Consider the following 17,821-nt stretch of genomic DNA (forward strand, 5'->3'; position numbering starts at 1 on the left):
TCTGCTGCCTTCCTAGGCACATTAGCAGGGAGCTGGATTGGAAGTGGAGCAGCTGGGGCACAAACCAGCCCTCATACAGGCTGATAGCAGCACAGGTGCTTAACCTGCTGCACCACAGCACTGGGCCCCATTCAGACACCTTAAATGGTGGACATTCTGTATTGATGGAAGCTATGTCCAGGTTTACCTAAGATCAGAAGAGAATGTGTTCCATGAAAAAGGAAATAATCATACAAAAACAATTTGCCACCTGGATTTCCTTCTACTAGTGTCAAGGACAAAGTTGTAATAATTCAAAGACCTTAATTGACTCTATTATTTATCCAAGAACCAGGCAACACTTCATCCCATAAAACAGTGTGTGTCCCAATGGACAGTGGACAGTGGATGGTTTATAGACAGAAACGGGCTGAGGATAGCAGAAGGAAGGAACAGGCAGGACGTCAGTCATCTCAAAACTGCTTTCCTTAGAGGCAGGGACTGGAGGGGCCAGCGCTGTGGCGTAGCGAGTAAAGCCACCACCTGCAGTGCCAGCATCCCATATGGGCACCAATTCATGCCCCGGCTGCTCAGCTTCCAGACCAGCTCTCTGCTATGGCCTGGGAAAGCAGTGGAAGATGGCCCGAGTCCTTGGGCCCCTGCACCTGTGTGGGAGATCCAGCGGAAGCTCTAGGCTCCTGGCTTTGGAGCAGTGCAGCTCCAGCAGGTGCAGCCAACTGGGGAGTGAACCAGCGGATGGAAGACCTCTCTCTCTCCCTCTCCCTCTCCCTCTCCCTCTCCCTCTCCCTCTCCCTCTCCCTCTCCCTCTCCCTCTGTCTCTCCTTCTCTCTCTGTGTAACTTTGACTTTCAAATAAATAAATAAATCTTTAAAAAAATAAAAAGGAGGCAGGGGCTGGAGACGACACCAAAATAACTTGATAGCTAGCTAGCATAACTGATAGGTTTACTGTGTGTGTGTGTGTGTGTGCAGGGCTTAAAGCTGAGGGAATTCTTTTTTTTTTTTTTTTTTTTTTTGACAGGCAGAGTGGACAGTGAGAGAGATAGAGACAGAGAGAAAGGTCTTCCTTTGCCGTTGGTTCACCCTCCAATGGCCGCCGCGGCCGGCGCACTGCGCTGATCCAATGGCAGGAGCCAGGTACTTATCCTGGTCTCCCATGGGGTGCAGGGCCCAAGCACTTGGGCCATCCTCCACTGCACTCCCTGGCCACAGCAGAGAGCTGGCCTGGAAGAGGGGCAACCAGGACAGAATCCGGCGCCCCAACCAGGACTAGAACCCGGTGTGCCGGCGCGCTTATTATGCCAATTGAAACTAGCCAGGAAGGGGGGGGGGAGGCATTTACCTAGGCGCAGTTAAGGTGCTGCCTGGGGCTGGCGCTATGGTGCATCGGGTTAAGCTGCGACCTGAAATACCGCCGGCACCAGTGTAGCGGACATTCCCCGGCAGGGAGTTCTAGCTCCTTGCTCAGGCCTGACTGTTGTGGCCATTTGGGAGGGTGAACTAGCAGATGGAGGATCTCGCCGTCTCTTTCTCTCTCCCTGTAACTCTTCCTTTCAAATAAAGAAGTAAAATCTTGGGGGGGGGGGAGCTGTTGCTCAGGACGGCCTGCACCCCGTATGGGAGTGCTGGGTCAATTCTTGCTTCCTTGGCTTCTGATCCAGCTCCCTGCTAAGGCGGCAGGTGGTGGCCCAAGTTCTTGGCCTCATCACCTGTTGAGGCCATTCGGAAAGTGAACCAGTGGATGGAGGACTGATCTCTCGCTCTCTCTCTCTCTGTTCCAGATGGTAAAAATAAATACACTGGGGCCAATGTTGTGCTACAGCAGGTTAAGCCACCACTTGTGATGCTGCCATTTCCTATCAGAGCATTGATTTGATTTATTAATTAATTAATTTAAATTTTTATTTTATTTATTTGAAAGAGTTACAGAGAGAGAGAGAGAGAGAGAGAGAGGTCTTCCATCCACTGGTTCACTCCCCAGATGGCTGCAACGGCCAGAGCTGCGCTGATCCGAAGCCAGGAGCCAGGAGCTTCTTCCGGGTCTCCCACGCCAGTGCAGGGGCCCAAGAACTTGGGTCATCTTCTACTGCTATCCCAGACCATAGCAGAGAGCTGGATCAGAAGAGGAGCAGCCAGGGCTAGAACCAGCGCCCATATGGGATGCCAGTGCTTCAGTCCAGGGCTTTAACCTATTGTAGCACAGTACCGGCCCCCAGAGCATTGATTTGAATCCTTGGTGCCTGGCACTCAACCTAGTGATGTTGTGTTCCGGATTGCCAGATAAAAAGAACCAGCGAGACTCACCGCAATGCAAAGAACAAAGGGACTTTATTTGTAGATCCAGCATGCTGGGGTCCCGGCCTCCCGTGCAACGCAGTGCTGGGAGACCAAGACCCTCTTCTCTTTGTTCCCGGGGGTTTTTATAGTTCCCAGGCAAACAAGTATTAGGTCCGCATTCCTTCCTTCCCCTGGCCCTGCAGGACCAAGGACGGCCCACCTTATTGGTTGCCCCCACCTGGTCCTACCGGACCAAGGACTGCCCGGTGTCAGGTTTCATCTTCTCATACCAGGCGCATCCTGGGCCTAGTCAGTTCCTTTGTCTTGTCGGAAGCCTGTCATGGCGTGGCTCTGGCCTCTCACAGTGACTGGAGGTTTGGACCTTCCAGCCCCGTAGTTCTCCCTCTGGGGGAGCAGACAGGAGCTGAGGCTGAGCAGATCATCAGTCGCCAATGAGTTCATCAACAATGCCTACTTAGTGGGATTATTCTAGAACCCCCATAACAGGTCTGCTTATCTGACTTGGGGCCAGCCGACTGCTGACATCGGGGTGGGAGAAAGTAGGTTCATTGCGAAGCACAGAGCAAGGAGCCGCGCAGTGACGGCTGAGCCCTCAGGCTCCCCCAGGCATTAGGGGAAGTTTTCTCTAGATTGACAGCGGGGTGAGAGGTGTGTGGTTAGCAGGTCCTGGGTGGGCCACAGTGCTCCCGGCCCCCTTCCATGGGTCGGTGATGTCCTGTCCTTTTGGGAATTTTGATAATGGTCAGTCTGGTGGTGGTTGCTTCACTCAGGGCCTGGGGTTCCCGGAAGAACCCTCAGGACAAGAGCTGCATGTCAGGATGCTATCTACATGGGAGATGACCTCATGAGCCTTGTGATCAGGGACCCTGTGGGGCTGGCTCTACCACTCCCTCTCTTCAGTGAGCTAATTTTAAAAACAGGTTGATTTGTGGCTGGCACTGTGGCATACCAAGCTGAGCCGCTGCCTGATGCCAGTTTGATTCCCGGCTGCTCCTCTTCTGATCCAGTTCTCTGCTGTGGCCTGGGAAAGCAGTAGAAGATGGCCCAAGTTCTTGGGCCCTTGCACCTGCGTGGGAGACCTGGAAGAAGAAGCCCCTGGCTCCTGGCTTCGGATTGGCCCAGCTCCAGCCATTGCAACCATTTGGGGAGTGAACCAGTGGATGGAAAACAACAAGAACAGGTGGATGTGCCAAGAAACGTTCAGCTAAGGGAGGGAGACTGAGAGACTGGGGGAGCCCAGGGCCTGGGAGTATCTGCGGTCTACATCATAAAGCATTAGGGACAGAGCCCCAGTTGCGAAGTCTCCATCAGAATGCGGAAGGGCAGGATTCAGAGAGCTGCCCAGCTGTGAGCACGTGGTAGCACCTCAGGGGCGGAAGCTGTGTACGCCTTCCCCCAACCCCCTGCCCCGTGCGTCTCATCCGGGTGGCTCTTTTCTAATTGTAGCCTTTCTACTTTGCCTTCAAATAAATAATAAATAAATCTTTTAAAAAAATAAGTGGATAGGGGCTGGTGTTATGGCATAGTGGGTTAAACCACCAGCTGCAACGTTGGCATCCCATTTGAGCACAGGTTCAAGTCCCAGCTGCTCCGCTTTGATCCAGCTCCCTGCCAATGCGCCTGGGAAAGCAGCGGAGGATGGCCCAAGTGCTTGAGCCCCTGCATCCACCTGGGAGACCCGGATGGATTTCCAGGCTTCTGGCTTCGGCCTGGCCCAGCCCTGGCTGTGGTGGCCATTTGGGGAGTGAACCAGTGGATGGAAGACCTCTCTCTCTGTCTCTCTCTCTATCTCTCTCTCTGTCTCTGTCTCTCCCTGTCTCTGTGTAACTCTTTCAAATAAATAAATGAATAAGTGGACAAATGTGAGCAAGGTGACCTCTGAGTTCTGAAGTCTGTCTAGCGAACGATCAAACCCCACGAGGGGGCTGTGGAAACTTCCAGCCACTCGGTCTGCTGCGGAGCTCACAGCCTGCATCGGACTGGCTTCAGGAGAAGGGGCAGCCATAGGGAGCTGAGTCCACATGACCCGACGCTGCCTCTGGATAGATAGCGGCAGTACTGAGTTGAGCTGTACGACACCCAGTTGATGTGAAAGGGGAGAAAATACAGTAATTTTTCTTCAACCCTCATAAGTTTGTAGTGGGACCAGACTCTTGCAACAATACACAAATTAGCAAGAGAAAACCAGGGCAGGTCTTGTAGTGTAGCCAGTTAAGCTACCGGCTCGAGACACCTGCATCTCCTGTCAGAGTGCCTGGAATCGGGTCCAGCCCCACTTCCTTCCTCCTCAGCTTCCCGCTAATGCTGCACCCTGGGAGGCAGCAGGGGGCAGGCCACGTACTTGGGTCCCTGCCACCCACATGGGAGCTGTGGCTGGGGCTCCTGGTTCCTGTTGTGGCCTGGCCCAGCCCTGCCTGTTGCAGGCATCTGGGGAGTGAACCAGCGGAGAGAAAATATCTGCTCCCCCTCCAGTTTCTCTCCCCATATCTATCACTCTGCCTTTCAAATACAAATAAATAAGCTTAAAAAAATAAAGAAGTGAGTGCTCTCTCGGAAAAAGATAGTGAGAGGGAGAGATGGGGGGGGGGGGGTCACCAGTGCGGGCCGTGCACAGCGTGCAGGAGAGAAGGGTGCAAAGCAGTGGCTGAGCAGCAGTGACAGCACGTCAGAAGGCTGTGCCAGGGTGTGCTATGAAACGCTGTGTACGAATTTCAAAGTCGTGTGCATCTAAATAAACAGCTCTTTTTTTGAGAAAGACAGACAGACAGAGACAGCTCCCAGCTGTCAGTTCACTCCCCAAATGAATGCAAGAGCAAGGGCAGGGCCAAGGTCAAAGCTGGGAGCTGAGACCTCAGAACAGATCTGCCACATGGGCGGCAGGGACCCAACTACCTTTTTTTTTTTTTACATTTATTTATTTGCTTGAAAGATAGAGTTACAGAGAGAGGAGAAGGGGGGGGTGGAGAGAGAGAGAGAGAGAGAGAGAGAGAGAGAGAGAGAGAGAGATCTTCCATCCAGAAATGGTTGCAGAAGCCAGGAGATTCTTCTGGGTCTCCCACATGGGTGCAGGGGCCCAAGCTCTTGGGCCATCCTCGGCTGCTTTCCCAGGCCATTATCAGGGAGCTGGATCGGAAGCGGAGCAGCCAGGATTCGGACTGATGTGCAGGGGGATGCAGTGAGGCGGGCGGCAGCTTTCACCTGAACGTGTTCCTTACAGAACGGTGGTGCCCGAGGAGCCCGCCAGGGGGCTCTCCCCGTCAGTCACCTCCCCGCAGACTTCCCGCCTGGCAGCCTGGGACTCTTCTCCCTGGTCTTCTCACTTTTCTAAAGTTTACTCTTCTTTGAGGGGTTACTTCAAGAAGTGTATGGAAAGATGGAATTAGAGGATAATTTGGGGGTCTGTATTTGGTGTGGGAGGTCGAGCTGCTGCTTGGGAGGCCTGACATCCATATTGGAGTCCCTTGGCTGGAATCCAGCTGCACTTCAGATCCAGCTTCCTGCTGATGCACACCTGGGAGGCAGCAGGTGGCGGCTCAAGTGCTTGGGTTCCTGCCACCCATGAGGGAGACCCGGATGGAGTCCCAACTCCTGGTTTTATCCTGACATAGTCCTCGCTATTGCAGGCAGTTGGAAAATGAAACCGTAAATGAGATCTCTCTCTTCTCTCTTTCTCCCTCCCTTTGCCTGCCTTTCTTTCTTTTTTTTAAGATTTATTTATTTATTTGAAAGTCAGTTACACAGAGAGAAGAGAGGCAGAGAAAGAGAAAGGTCTTCCATCTGCTGGTTCATTCCCCACATAGACGCAACGGCCAGAGCTGTGCCGATCTGAAGCCAGGAGCCAGGAGCTTCTTCCAGGTCTCCTGTGGGGAGCAATCCGGACTAGACTAAGTTACTCGAATTAGGACTTATTCTATGCATCTGCTCTCCCACAATATGGCGCTGGGAGAGAAGTAAACAGCTTCCGCACAGCTGCCTCCAGTTCAACCAATTAACTGTAGGACTTGCTCCTGATTGGAGAGCAGCGTACTCGGCGTGTGGGCAGCCGAGTTGGGATTGGCGGAGGAGGACTATAAAGGAGGAGAGAGACGGCATGCACCAGGAACATCTATGGGGAACATCTAAGGGAACCCGTGCAGCCCCCGAGAAAGCCGGCCGGCGGTGTGCCGCTCCCCTGCGGAAGTGGGGAAAGTGGCCAGGGGGAACTGCCCTTCCACGGAGGTGGAAGGGATAGTAGCCAACCCGGGAAGAACCAGCAGCAAACCCGGGGAGGGCCAAGCAGACGAAAGAACAGCGCAGGGTCCTGTGTCGTTCCTCCATGAAGAGGGGGAGCGACAGTCTCCCACGCGGGTGCAGGGGCCCAAGGACTTGGGCCATCTTCTACTGCTTTCCCAGGCCATTGCAGAGAGCTGGATGGGAAGAGGAGCAGCCAGGACTAGAACTGGCGCCCATATGTGATGCTGCCGCTTCAGGCCAGGGCGTTAACCTGCTGCGCCACAGCGCCCACCCCCCTCCCTTTGCCTTTCAAATACATTCTTTTTAATTTGAAAGATACCCAGAATATGTAAAGAATTTCTATAATATCAACAACAGCCAAAATTTACCCAGTTAAAAAATGAGCAAAGCACTTGAATTTCTCTGAAGAAGAAATGTAAATGGCCAAGAAGCACATGAAAAGATTTCCTCAGAGAATCCAAATCAAAACGCCAGTGCCAGACCCCGCACAACCTTCAGAAAGGCTGCTGCAAACAAAACAAGGAGCCACCGCCTGCCACCCCCAGCTTCCCATACGGGCTGCTCCACTGCCCATCCAGCTTCTGGCCGGTGCGCCTGGGAAAGCAGCAGAGCCCCAGCATTTGGGCCCCTGCACCCACGTGGGAGACATGGAAGAAGGTCCAGGCTCCTGGCTTCGGATGGGCTCAGCTCTAGCTGTGGCCGCCATCTGGGGAGTGAGCCAGCGGATGGAAGACCTCTCTCTTTCTGTCTCTCCCTTTCTCTGTAACTCTACCTCTAAAATAAATAAATAAAATATTTTAAAAAATAGACTAATTTAAAAAAATTGGCTCATTGGTGGCTTGTATGTATATTTTGGCACAATTTAGACATTGAAAGAAAATTTGGTTTTCTGATTATGAAAGTGATATATAAGTTCTTTGGGTAAAAATAAAATCAATGTGGGTGCTGGAATTATGGCACAGTGGGGTAAGTTGTGCCTGCTGTGCCGGCATTCCATATGTGTTCGAGTCCTGGCTGCTCCACTTCCAATCCAGCTCCCTGCTAATGCACCTGGGAAACCAGTGGAAGATGGGCCAAGTGCTTGGGCTCCTGCCATCATGAAGAGGATCTGGATGGGGTCCAGGCTCCTGGCTTCGGCCTGGCCCAGCCCTGGCTGTTTGGGGCCATTTGGAGAGTGAACCAGCAGAAGAAAGATTTTTTTTTTCTCTATCTCTCCTTCTCTCTCTGTAACTCTGCCTTTCAAATAAATAAATAAATAAATTTTTTCTAAATCAATGTGGAAAGAGAATGCCTCCAAGAGTTTAGAATAAATTCATCAAATGTTATACATGTCCGAATATATATATATATATATATTTAAAAAACGACAGAGCTGAGCCTTGTTTTCACTTCCAGTAACGGACTCCATCACGGACACGTCTCGGTGAGTCTGCCATACAGATACTCCAGTTCTGTTGGGTCAATGAGGATTCATCATTAACGAAACTTTTCCCTCCTCCCGTCTTTAACAGCCTGGGTTCAGAAGGCAAGGACATATGTGGGTGGTGGTGAAAATTCATGAGTTGGCCGGCGCCGCAGCTCAATAGGCTAATCCTCCACCTAGCGGCGCCGGCACACTGGGTTCTAGTCCCGGTCGGGGCGCCGGATTCTGTACCGGTTGCCCCTCTTCCAGTCCAGCTCTCTGCTGTGGCCCGGGAAGGCAGTGGAGGATGGCCCAGGTGCTTGGGCCCTGCACCCCATGGGAGACCAGGAGAAGCACCTGGCTCCTGGCTTCGGATCAGCGCGGTGCGCCAGCCGTGGCAGCCATTGTAGGGTGAACCAACGGCAAAGGAAGACCTTTCTCTTTCTCTCTCTCTCTCTCTCTCTCTCTCTCTCACTATCCACTCTGTCAAAAAAAAAAAAAAAAAGAAAGAAAATTCATGAGTGAAGCTGACCTGTTCTCCCGTGTGAGGGATGTCGGGTGGACGATTACCTCTTGTGCTGGGACAGGTTCAGAACTGCAGGGCCACCCACGCCCTCCGGTAACCATTCCTGCCCTGCGTGTGGTCAGTGGGAGTTTGTCAGGGGCCTGCCTTTTTGCCCTGTTGTAACTCCAACTTTTCTCCCCAGCCTCTGCCAGGCCTGGCCTTACAGTGCCCTCCTTCGCCTACACAGGGCAGCGCAGCCCTGGCGATGGGCTGGAACAGCTGGGTCCCTGCTGCTGTCCTTCCCACCATCCATGATCTTGCCCTGCCATCCAAATCCATTCCATCCAGTCTGTGTAACTCTGGTTTTGTCCCTATAAGAAAATATGTTAAGCTGGGTGCTTTATAAAGATGTTTATTTCGCTCACAGAGTTGGAGACTGAAAGTCCAAAACCAGGCAGTCCTATCTCTTTGGTCTCTGGTGAGGGCCCATTTGGCTGGGTTACAACATGGCAGAGTGCGTGCAAGAGGGAGAGATCAGGGGCCGGCGCTGTGGCGTAGCGAGTAAAACCGCCGCCTCCAGTGCCGGCATCCCATATGAGTGCCAGTTCAAGACCCGGCTGTTCCACTTCCGATCCAGCTCTCTGCTATGGCCTGGGAAAGCAGTAGAAGATGGCCCAAGTGCTTGGGCCCCTGCACCTGCATGGGAGACCTGGAAAGAAGCTCCTGGCTCCTGGCTTCGGATGGGTTGTTGCAGCCAGTTGAGGAGTAAACCAGCGGATCGAAGAATTCTCTCTCTCTCTCTCTCTCTCTCTCTGTGTCTATGTAACTTTGCCTTTCAAATAAATAAATAAATCTTAAGAAAAAAAAAGAGATCACATAGACAGACAAGAAGCCAGAGGTGGGGGCGGGGCCGGCCCTGCTCTTTTGTAACTACCCAACTCTCTTGGGAACTAACCAGCATCTGCTCAGCTTTAACCCCTCTGAGCCGCCCCAGTGACCTACTTACCTCCCACCGGGCACCAGAGTCCGCCCTGTCTCAGCAATCGCCCCGCCGGGGACCAGGATTCCAATACAGAAGCCCCCTCTCCCCTCAGGAGACCCACACAAACTGCAGCTCCTTCCCTGGCATCCCCCACCCCCACCCCGCAGGCCCTACCTGCTGGAAAAAGGGTCTCCCTAGACTCGCTCCCCCGCCTCTTGTGTGCTGGTCAGCTTGGATTCGCCACCCACTGCTAACTAAGTCGCTGCTGAGCGAGGCTGGGAGGTGTCTGAGTCCTTGCAGGCTGCATGGACCCCCCTGATGAGAAGGGTGCTACTCCTGCTTCCTGCTAGCGCCGGGTTCCGGCATTTCCCTGGCGGAAAACAGAAAACAGGCAGCTTTCCTGTGCTGGCTTCTCCTGGCTCCCCAAGGAGCTGTGCTTTCCTGAGGCCCTGCCCTGCAGAGACTCTCCCTTCACCGCCTGCCCTGAGGTTGTGGCCCTCAGAAAGCAGCCCTGCCAGTCCCCGCTTTGTCAGGGAGCTCTTCCGGCACCAGCCCCGCCCCCTGGCTCACGAGGGCGGAAGGGCAGAAGCTACTGTTGGTCCACTGTCGTCCCTCCCTGTTAGCTAGGAACAGTTTCCTTTCCCCCAACCCTTCTCCCATCCTTCAGCTGGCATAAGGGGAGGCCTCATGGGTTCTGGACCTGCAGGCCTTCACAGGCCCCCTTGAGTGACAGGAGTCCCCTTGTGGTAGCTCCTCCCCATGACATTTAAAATGTTGAACCCGGCTCATGTTGTGGGTAGCAGGTTAAGCCTCCACCTGCAGCACCAGCACCCATGAGTCCTGGCTGCTCCACTTCTGATCCAGTTCCCTGCTAATGCGCCTGGGAAAGCAGCTGAGGAAGGCCCTGTGCTTGGGCCCCTGTACCCACATGGGAGACCCAAAGCAGGCTCCTGGTTTTGGATCAGTCCAGCTCTGGCCATTGTGGCCATTTGGGGAGTGAACCAGAGGATGGAGGACCGACCTCTCTGTCTCTCCCTCTCCCTGTCTGTAACTCTACCTCTCAAATAAAAATAAAAATAATAATAAAAAAGTTGAACCCAAGGCAGAAGACTGGTTTAGATGAGCCTGTGCTCTAAGCTAGCAGGTGGCAGCCTGATGAAAACCTCCAGGAGAGGCCGGTGCCGCGGCTCACTAGGCTAATCCTCCACCTTGCGGCGCCGGCACACCGGGTTCTAGTCCCGGTCGGGGCTCCGGATTCTGTCCTGGTTGCCCCTCTTCCAGGCCAGCTCTCTGCTGTGGCCAGGGAGTGCAGTGGAGGATGGCCCAAGTGCTTGGGCCCTGCACCCCATGGGAGACCAGGAGAAGTACCTGGCTCCTGCTATCTGATCAGCGCGGTGCGCCGGCCGTGGCGGCCATTGGAAGGTGAACCAACAGCAAAGGAAGACCTTTCTCTCTCTCTCACTGTCCACTCTGCCTAGAGAGAAACTTCCAGGAGAATCGCGAGCGGAGGTTGGCTCAGACGAGGTGGGGCGCCGACGCGGCAGTGGCAGGGCAGCCGTTCTTCGCCCTTCCGTCTGGGGGCTGACTTCATCTCAGCGGCCTCCCCGTCGATCCCCCAGGTCCCACCCTGCCCGTCCCCCTCGCATACCACCAGAGCACTCAGCAGCCTCTGCCTGCTGGCCCCAGTCCTTACCCTTACTACCAAGGGCCCTGCAGCTCCAGCCCCTTCCTGTTGCACTTGATTTTTCTGCTGTCAAGTCCACTCGTGTGCAGAATGGGGATTAGGCCATGCCCGAGGACACTGGCAATGCAAGGCATTGGGAACACCCCTCCCCCCAAAGACCTGATTTTGCAGAATCTTGAGAGTCCCAGGAAAGCACAAGTAGTGGTGGGTGCATTAATAAGGGGATGTTCGGGGAAGTCGCAGCTGCTGCCTGCCAGCAGTCCCGCCCTGGAGAGGGACGCTCTGTCTCCTTCTCTGCAGCCGGAGGAGCCAGGTAGAGGCAAGCGCATGAGAAAGCGTGGGACCTCAGCTGCAGGCTTTCCCGAGAGAAACCCGACTCCTGCAGCAAGCATGGGGGCGCACGCTTTTCCCTGCTATACTGGGCGTAGCGGACCTCACACCGGAAAGACACGCACCCGTGCGCCAAACGTGGCTCCACCAGCACCTTCACTCTGGGGAAGGGTCCTTCCTGGGCCAGCCTCACAGCGTCGTCCACAACGTGCTCCTACCGGGGAGAAGCCTGAAGAATGCCAGAGGCAGACGGGCGTTTGGCCCAGCAGTTAAGATGCCAGTGAGGACGTCCTTGTCCCACATCTCAGAACCTGAGCTCACTACCTGGCTCCTGCTCTAGCTCCTAACTCCAGAGCAGCTCTGTCAGTGCAGACCCTGGGAGGCAGTAGCGATGGCTCAAGTGGGAGATAGCCCAGCTTCCGGTTTCAGCCAAGCCCAGCCCTGGCCACTGTGGGCTGAACCAGGGGATGAGCACTCTCTCTGCCTCTCTTTGTCTCTTTCTGCCTCTCAAACAGATTAAAAAAAAAAAAAAAAAAGATTTAAAGGAGAATGCCAGATGGTTCAAGTCCTTGGGTCCCTGTCACCTTTGTGGGAGATCTGGATGGAGTTCCAGGCTCCTGGTGTTGGCCTAGCCCAGGCCTGGCTACTGCGGGCATTCGGGGAGTGAACCAGTGGATGGAAGACCTCTCTCACTGCCTTTGAAGTAAAATGAAAATAAAGAAATAAGCAGGTGCCGCGGCTCAATAGTCTAATCCTCCACCTAGCGGGGCCGGTACACCAGGTTCTAGTCACGGTCGGGGCGCCGGATTCTGTCCTGGTTGCCCCTCTTCCAGGCCAGCTCTCTGCTGTGGCCTGGGAGTGCAGTGGAGGATGGCCCAAGTGCTTGGGCCCTGCACCCCATGGGAGACCAGGAGAAGCACCTGGCTCCTCCTGCCTTCGGATCAGCGCAGTGAGTCGGCCGCAGCTCGCCAGCCGTGGCGGCCATTGGAGGGTGAACCAACGGCAAAGGAAGACCTTTCTCTCTGTCTCTCTCTCTCACTATCCACTCTGCCTGTCAAAAAAAAAAAAAAAAGAAAGAAAGAAAGAAATAACACCACAGATAGATACGGGAAAGCCTCCAGAGGCCAGTGCGATCTCAGGACCAGCAGAGAGGGGAGCCTCCAGGAGGAGCGCCAGCCTTAATCCTCAGAGACTCCCTCCAGGAGGGCGGAGGGAAGAAGGGTCGCTGATAATCACGGAGATAGTCACGTGGCAGGAGTCACACAGTTACAACCCCCTGAGCACGGTCAGGCGGAGAGGAGACAGAGTCGCCAGTTACCCTGCCCCGGAACGCACGGGGGACGAGGCCCCGCTTGCCGCTGATTTGATCCCAGGCAGGGGTCGGCAGTCTGCGGCCCTAGTGCGTCCAAGTCCACGTGTCAGGCTCTGTGGGCGTGCAGCCTCCATCGTAACCATCCCCGACTGAGTACTTGAAAAGCAGGGCTGGGGGCCCGTAAAGCCGGCCTTCCGAAAGCAAGCGGCCAGCCAGATTTCGCTCACGGGTTGTCCTTGGAGAGCCCCAGTTTTAACAGGTTCGAGGGGAGGCGTCACCCTCGCTTGGGATCCTGCGGAGCAATCGCAGGTTGGCTGCCCATCCTCCTAAGGGCTCCGCTAAGAAATGACCACAGCCGGGATGGCTTAAAACAAGAGCAGCTCACTCTCATGGTTCTGGGGTCTAGACACGGTAGGCACAGGTCCCCTTGCCTGCCCTACACTGCTGTAACAACCCCGGATCCGCGTTCTGAGGAACAGCGCACTTCCTGTTAGCCACCGGCCCGTAGGAGAAACGGGAACGTCGTGTCCAGGCTCAGACCAAGCGCCCAGTACAGAAAGGGCTTTGGGAATTTATGGAATTAGGGCGTGGGGCGCGGAGGACTGGGGCGGGGAAAGTCTTCTGAGCATGCGCCCTGACAAATCCTGGCTCTACGTACATCGCATGCGCAAAGATGGCTGCTGCGACGTCATCAGAGGTGTGTCCTCTAACATTATATCCTTAGTTGACCTGTGCGGGCAGGTTCCAGTTACAAGACTGGTTGCAGCAGGTAGGCAATGAACTATTAGGGGCTGTCAGTACCTTAGGCAGTCATGGGAAGCTTGCTGTTAAGCAAGGGGAGGGGACTCCTTTGTTGTCCACGGTTTCAGAAGTTCAAAATCAAGGTGCTGGCAGGCCACGCTCCAAAGACTCGAGGGAGAGTCCTTTTGCTTCTTCTAGCTCTGGGGGCTCCAGGTTGCCTTGGTTTGTGGCTGTGGAGCTCCACGCTGCCTTCATCCTCGCGTGGCCCCTGGAGGACACACAGTGGCTCTCCAGGAAACGCCGACAGTGAGTTCTCCCTACAGCCACCCCTACTTTTCCCACAATAAGCTTGTCCTTGTGTAGCCAACCCCAACCCACTTCCGAGGCTTCCAAGAGAGAGGAGAAGCAGGCTTCCTGTTGGGCGCTGGGTACCTACCTTAGGCTTAGCAGCAAGGCCAATGCCCGGATCCCCTGTGGCAGAAGCCCACCCCAGCTCTTCGGCAGAGGGTCCTAAAACAGGAACCTACGTAGGTGGTGTGCTTTTGGGGAATGTGGATTGAGGTAACAGCCTTGAGCAAAAGGGAACTAGAAGGAAGGCTTGGGAACAAGGCCTTGGCCAGAACCGGCCAAGTTTCCCCAAGTGGCCGAAGACAGCGACACTGGGATGAAAAGGGACAGCCCCTGGAGGAGGCTTATACATGAGTTTTTCTTTCTTTCTTTTTTTTTTTTTTTTTTTTTTTTTTTGACAGGCAGAGTGGACAGTGAGAGACAGAAAGGTCTTCCTTTGCCATTGGTTCACCCTCCAATGGCTGTTGCGGCCGGCGCACTGCAGCCAGCACACCGCGCTGATCCGATGGCAGGAGCCAGGTACTTCTCCTGGTCTCCCATGGGGTGCAGGGCCCAAGGACTTGGGCCATCCTCCACTGCACTCCCGGGCCACAGCAGAGAGCTGGCCTGGAAGAGGGGCAACCGGGACAGAATCCGGCGCCCCGACCGGGACTAGAACCCGGTGTGCCGGTGCCACAAGTCGGAGGATTAGCCTAGTGAGCTGCGTCGCCGGCCTATACATGAGTTTTTCAAAAAGACTTTCCGTGATACCTGCAGCCCTAAGTGAGTTGGTCTTCTAGTCTTCCATCGCATTTGTGCAGTGCCCATCACCACCACCCTGCGATGGCAGACAGTGACCTAACACATGGCTGACAGTGAATGCAGGGGAAGGTGGGGAGATAGAATCAGCTGTCTTCAGGGTCTGGGCCTAACTCCTTTCCAGTTTGGGGTGCCCCAGGGCACGTGGGAGGCACTACTCCCAACCTGATAAGCAAGCCCCGCCCTGCCCCCACACCCCTCCCCGCCCACCTGGAGGCACCGAGGAAGGGCTCCGTGCCACCCGTTCTCCCCCATTACTTCTGCTCGGTAGGTTCGCCTCCGGTGCCTCTGCTGTCAGCACAGCCATCACTTGCCACCTCCCAGCCCCTCCCCTTCCCGCGTTCGTTCTCTCTTGACCAACCCAAGCAGAATGCTACAGGGCTGGCAATGTGCCACCCCCGATAGGTAGCAGAGGCCCGTCCATCCCATTCTGCCCTCCCACAGTGGGATGTATTTCAAACCACCCAATGGAAGCAAATGTCTTTACTTATCCATGTGATGTGTACGTCTGGGAGAGTGATGGGGTTTATGGTTATGTGAATTTATGCAGACATTTCTCTCCCCATAACATGGGCCAGGCACTCAATTTCTGGGTTTGTCTTGGGAACGGGATATCTGAAGAGGCTCATTTTCTATGTCATGACCTTGTATTTTGTAGTCAGAATGAAAAGAATATTGAAAAATGAGTTTTATTTGCTAATCAGTTACTAGTATGGTTTTATTTATTTATTTATTTTTATTTTTTGACAGGCAGAGTGGATAGTGAGAGAGAGAGACAGAGAGAAAGGTCTTCCTTTGCCGTTGGTTCACCCTCCAATGGCCACCATGGCTGGTGCACTGCAGCCGGCGGCGCACTGTGCTGATCCGAAGGCAGGAGCCAGGTGCTTCTCCTGGTCTCCCGTGGGGTGCAGGGCCCAAGCACTTGGGCCATCCTCCACTGCACTCCCTGGCCACAGCAGAGGGCTGGCCTGGAAGAGGGACAGTGGGGACAGAATCCGGCGCCCCGACCGGGACTAGAACCCGGTGTGCTGGCGCCACAAGGCGGAGGATTAGCCTAGTGAGCCGCAGTGCCGGCCACTAGTATGTTTTTTGTAAATAATAGTTTCAGGGTTAGGGTTCCTCTCAGCTGACTTAAAATACTTTGTGAACATATCTTTTGGCCAAAGGTTATAGAGAAGGAGAACTTATTTATTTGAAAGACAGACTGACAGGGAGAGATCTTGTATCTGCTGATTTGCTCCCCAAACGGCTGCAACGGCTGGAAGTGGGCCAGGCCGGGAGCCAGGAGCCAGGAGCCAGGAGCTCCCTCTGGGTTTCCCATGTGGGTGGCAGGGCCTCAAGTACTGATGCTTCCCAGGTGCTCAGCGGAGAGCTGGACTGGAAGTGGAGCAGCAGGAACTCAGACCGGCACTCCAGTGGGAGATGCCGCTTATCCCCAGTGGCAGCTTGACCCACTGTGCCACCTTGAAAGACCCTACTTAATCAAATGGTCATTTAAATTCTCCTGCTAATGGGATTGCTGAAAAGGGTGTATACTCCGAGAATATCTGGGGAATCTGTTTGATGGCCTACTGATACTCCGATTGCCAGCATCACTCTTCTGGGTGATGTTTACTTGGGAGGTGTGAAGGGCGGGCAGGGAAGGTCCCATGGCCAGGCACCAGGCACGAGGAAACTGATTGGGGAGGAGTGGGCCTCTCACCCTGGGATGCTCCAGGCCTCTGCCACTCTCCTGACACCAGATACTAAATACGTAGTCTAAAAATTAAAAGCAGAACGGTTCCTTCCTGTTTGTAAAAGTAGGGAAACCTTGAACAGAGACTACACTTGATCTTAGCCAAAAGGCTGAGAAGCGATAAAGTAGGGAAGCCTTGAAACGCAGACTTTTGCTGGAAGCAAACTTTGCTTCATTGAAGGTCTTTTTTTTTTTAAAGATTTATTTATTTATTTGAAAGTCAGAACCACACAGAGAGAGGAGAGGCAGAGAGAGAGAGAGAGAGAGAGAGAGAGAGAGAGGCCCTCCATCCACTGGTTCACTCCCCAACTGGCTGCAATGGCCGGAGCTGCGCCGATCCGAATCCAGGAGCCAGGAGCCTCCTCCAGGTCTCCCACGCGGGTGCAGGGTCCCCAGGACTTGGGCCGTCTTCTACTGCTTTCCCAGGCCACAGCAGAGAGCTGGATCCCAAGTGGAGCAGCCAGGACCAGAACCGGTGCCGGCGCTTCAGGCCAGGGCGTTATCCCACTTCGCCACATCACAGGCCCCTCATTGAAGGTCTTGAATCCTGGTTTCATCCCCCACTCTCTATATAAACTCTTTCATCCAGTGTTAGAACCTTCTTTAAAAAAAAGTATTTATTTGAGAGAGAGCGAGCGAGCCAGGGAATCGGCTCCAGTCTGCCGATTCACTTCCCAGGACAAAGCCTCCTGCACGTGGGCTGAGCGGGTGCCTCTCAGGGTCCTCGTTAGCAGGAAGCTGCAGCCAGGGCTGGGGGTTGACCCAGGCACTCCCATGTGGGACGCGGCGAGGCTGAGCTTCCACGCCAGTTAAGATTCTTCCGGCCATCCAGCCTCTCACCTGCTGCTTGATCTGAACTTTTCCAGGCATCACAGGACCAGTGTGAGCAGGGCCGTTTTCCAGTCCTCGTGGTATCACAGCACTGGCTGTGAACGAGTAGTCCATGAGGCTGGTGCGAGCCGACCCCGCTGTGATTTCACGTGGCCGCAAGAGGCCAGGGGTGCAGCTGCTCCCGGGAGGAGGCGGGGTCCACGGTCCGCCTCGCCCCTTCCTCGTGCCCGGGGAGGGGTTGCAGCTGGGCCACCCCAAGGCTGATTGCTGCAGCCCCCAGGTGTGAGGGCTGTGGGGCCACCTCCTCTCCCGAGGGACAGGGCAGCGGTGCGAGCGCACCTGTGCCCACGGTAAGGACCCGGCGCAGGGAGCGGAGCGCCTCAGAGCCTTGAGGGCAAGTGGGGAAGAGCTTGCAACGTCGGGAGGACCTGCAGGAAGAGGGCTTCCTTCCTCAGGAGGAAAAAGAGTCTAATTTTAAGAATGAAAGCTGGGGCGCCGGATTCTGTCCCGGTTGCCCCTCTTCCAGGCCAGCCCTCTGCTGTGGCCAGGGAGTGCAGTGGAGGATGGCCCAGGTGCTTGGGCCCTGCACCCCATGGGAGACCAGGAAAAGCACCTGGCTCCTG

The 17,821-nt window shown here is 54.8% G+C and overlaps 1 pseudogene; it reads right to left on the reverse strand.

The window, feature by feature from the left end:
- Positions 1-16,316: 16,316 nt before the first annotated feature.
- LOC127493399 (U2 spliceosomal RNA) lies at positions 16,317-16,489 on the reverse strand (annotated as a pseudogene).
- Positions 16,490-17,821: the final 1,332 nt, after the last annotated feature.

This window comes from Oryctolagus cuniculus, chromosome 5, assembly GCF_964237555.1.
Source record: "Oryctolagus cuniculus chromosome 5, mOryCun1.1, whole genome shotgun sequence".
NCBI lineage: Eukaryota > Metazoa > Chordata > Mammalia > Lagomorpha > Leporidae > Oryctolagus > Oryctolagus cuniculus.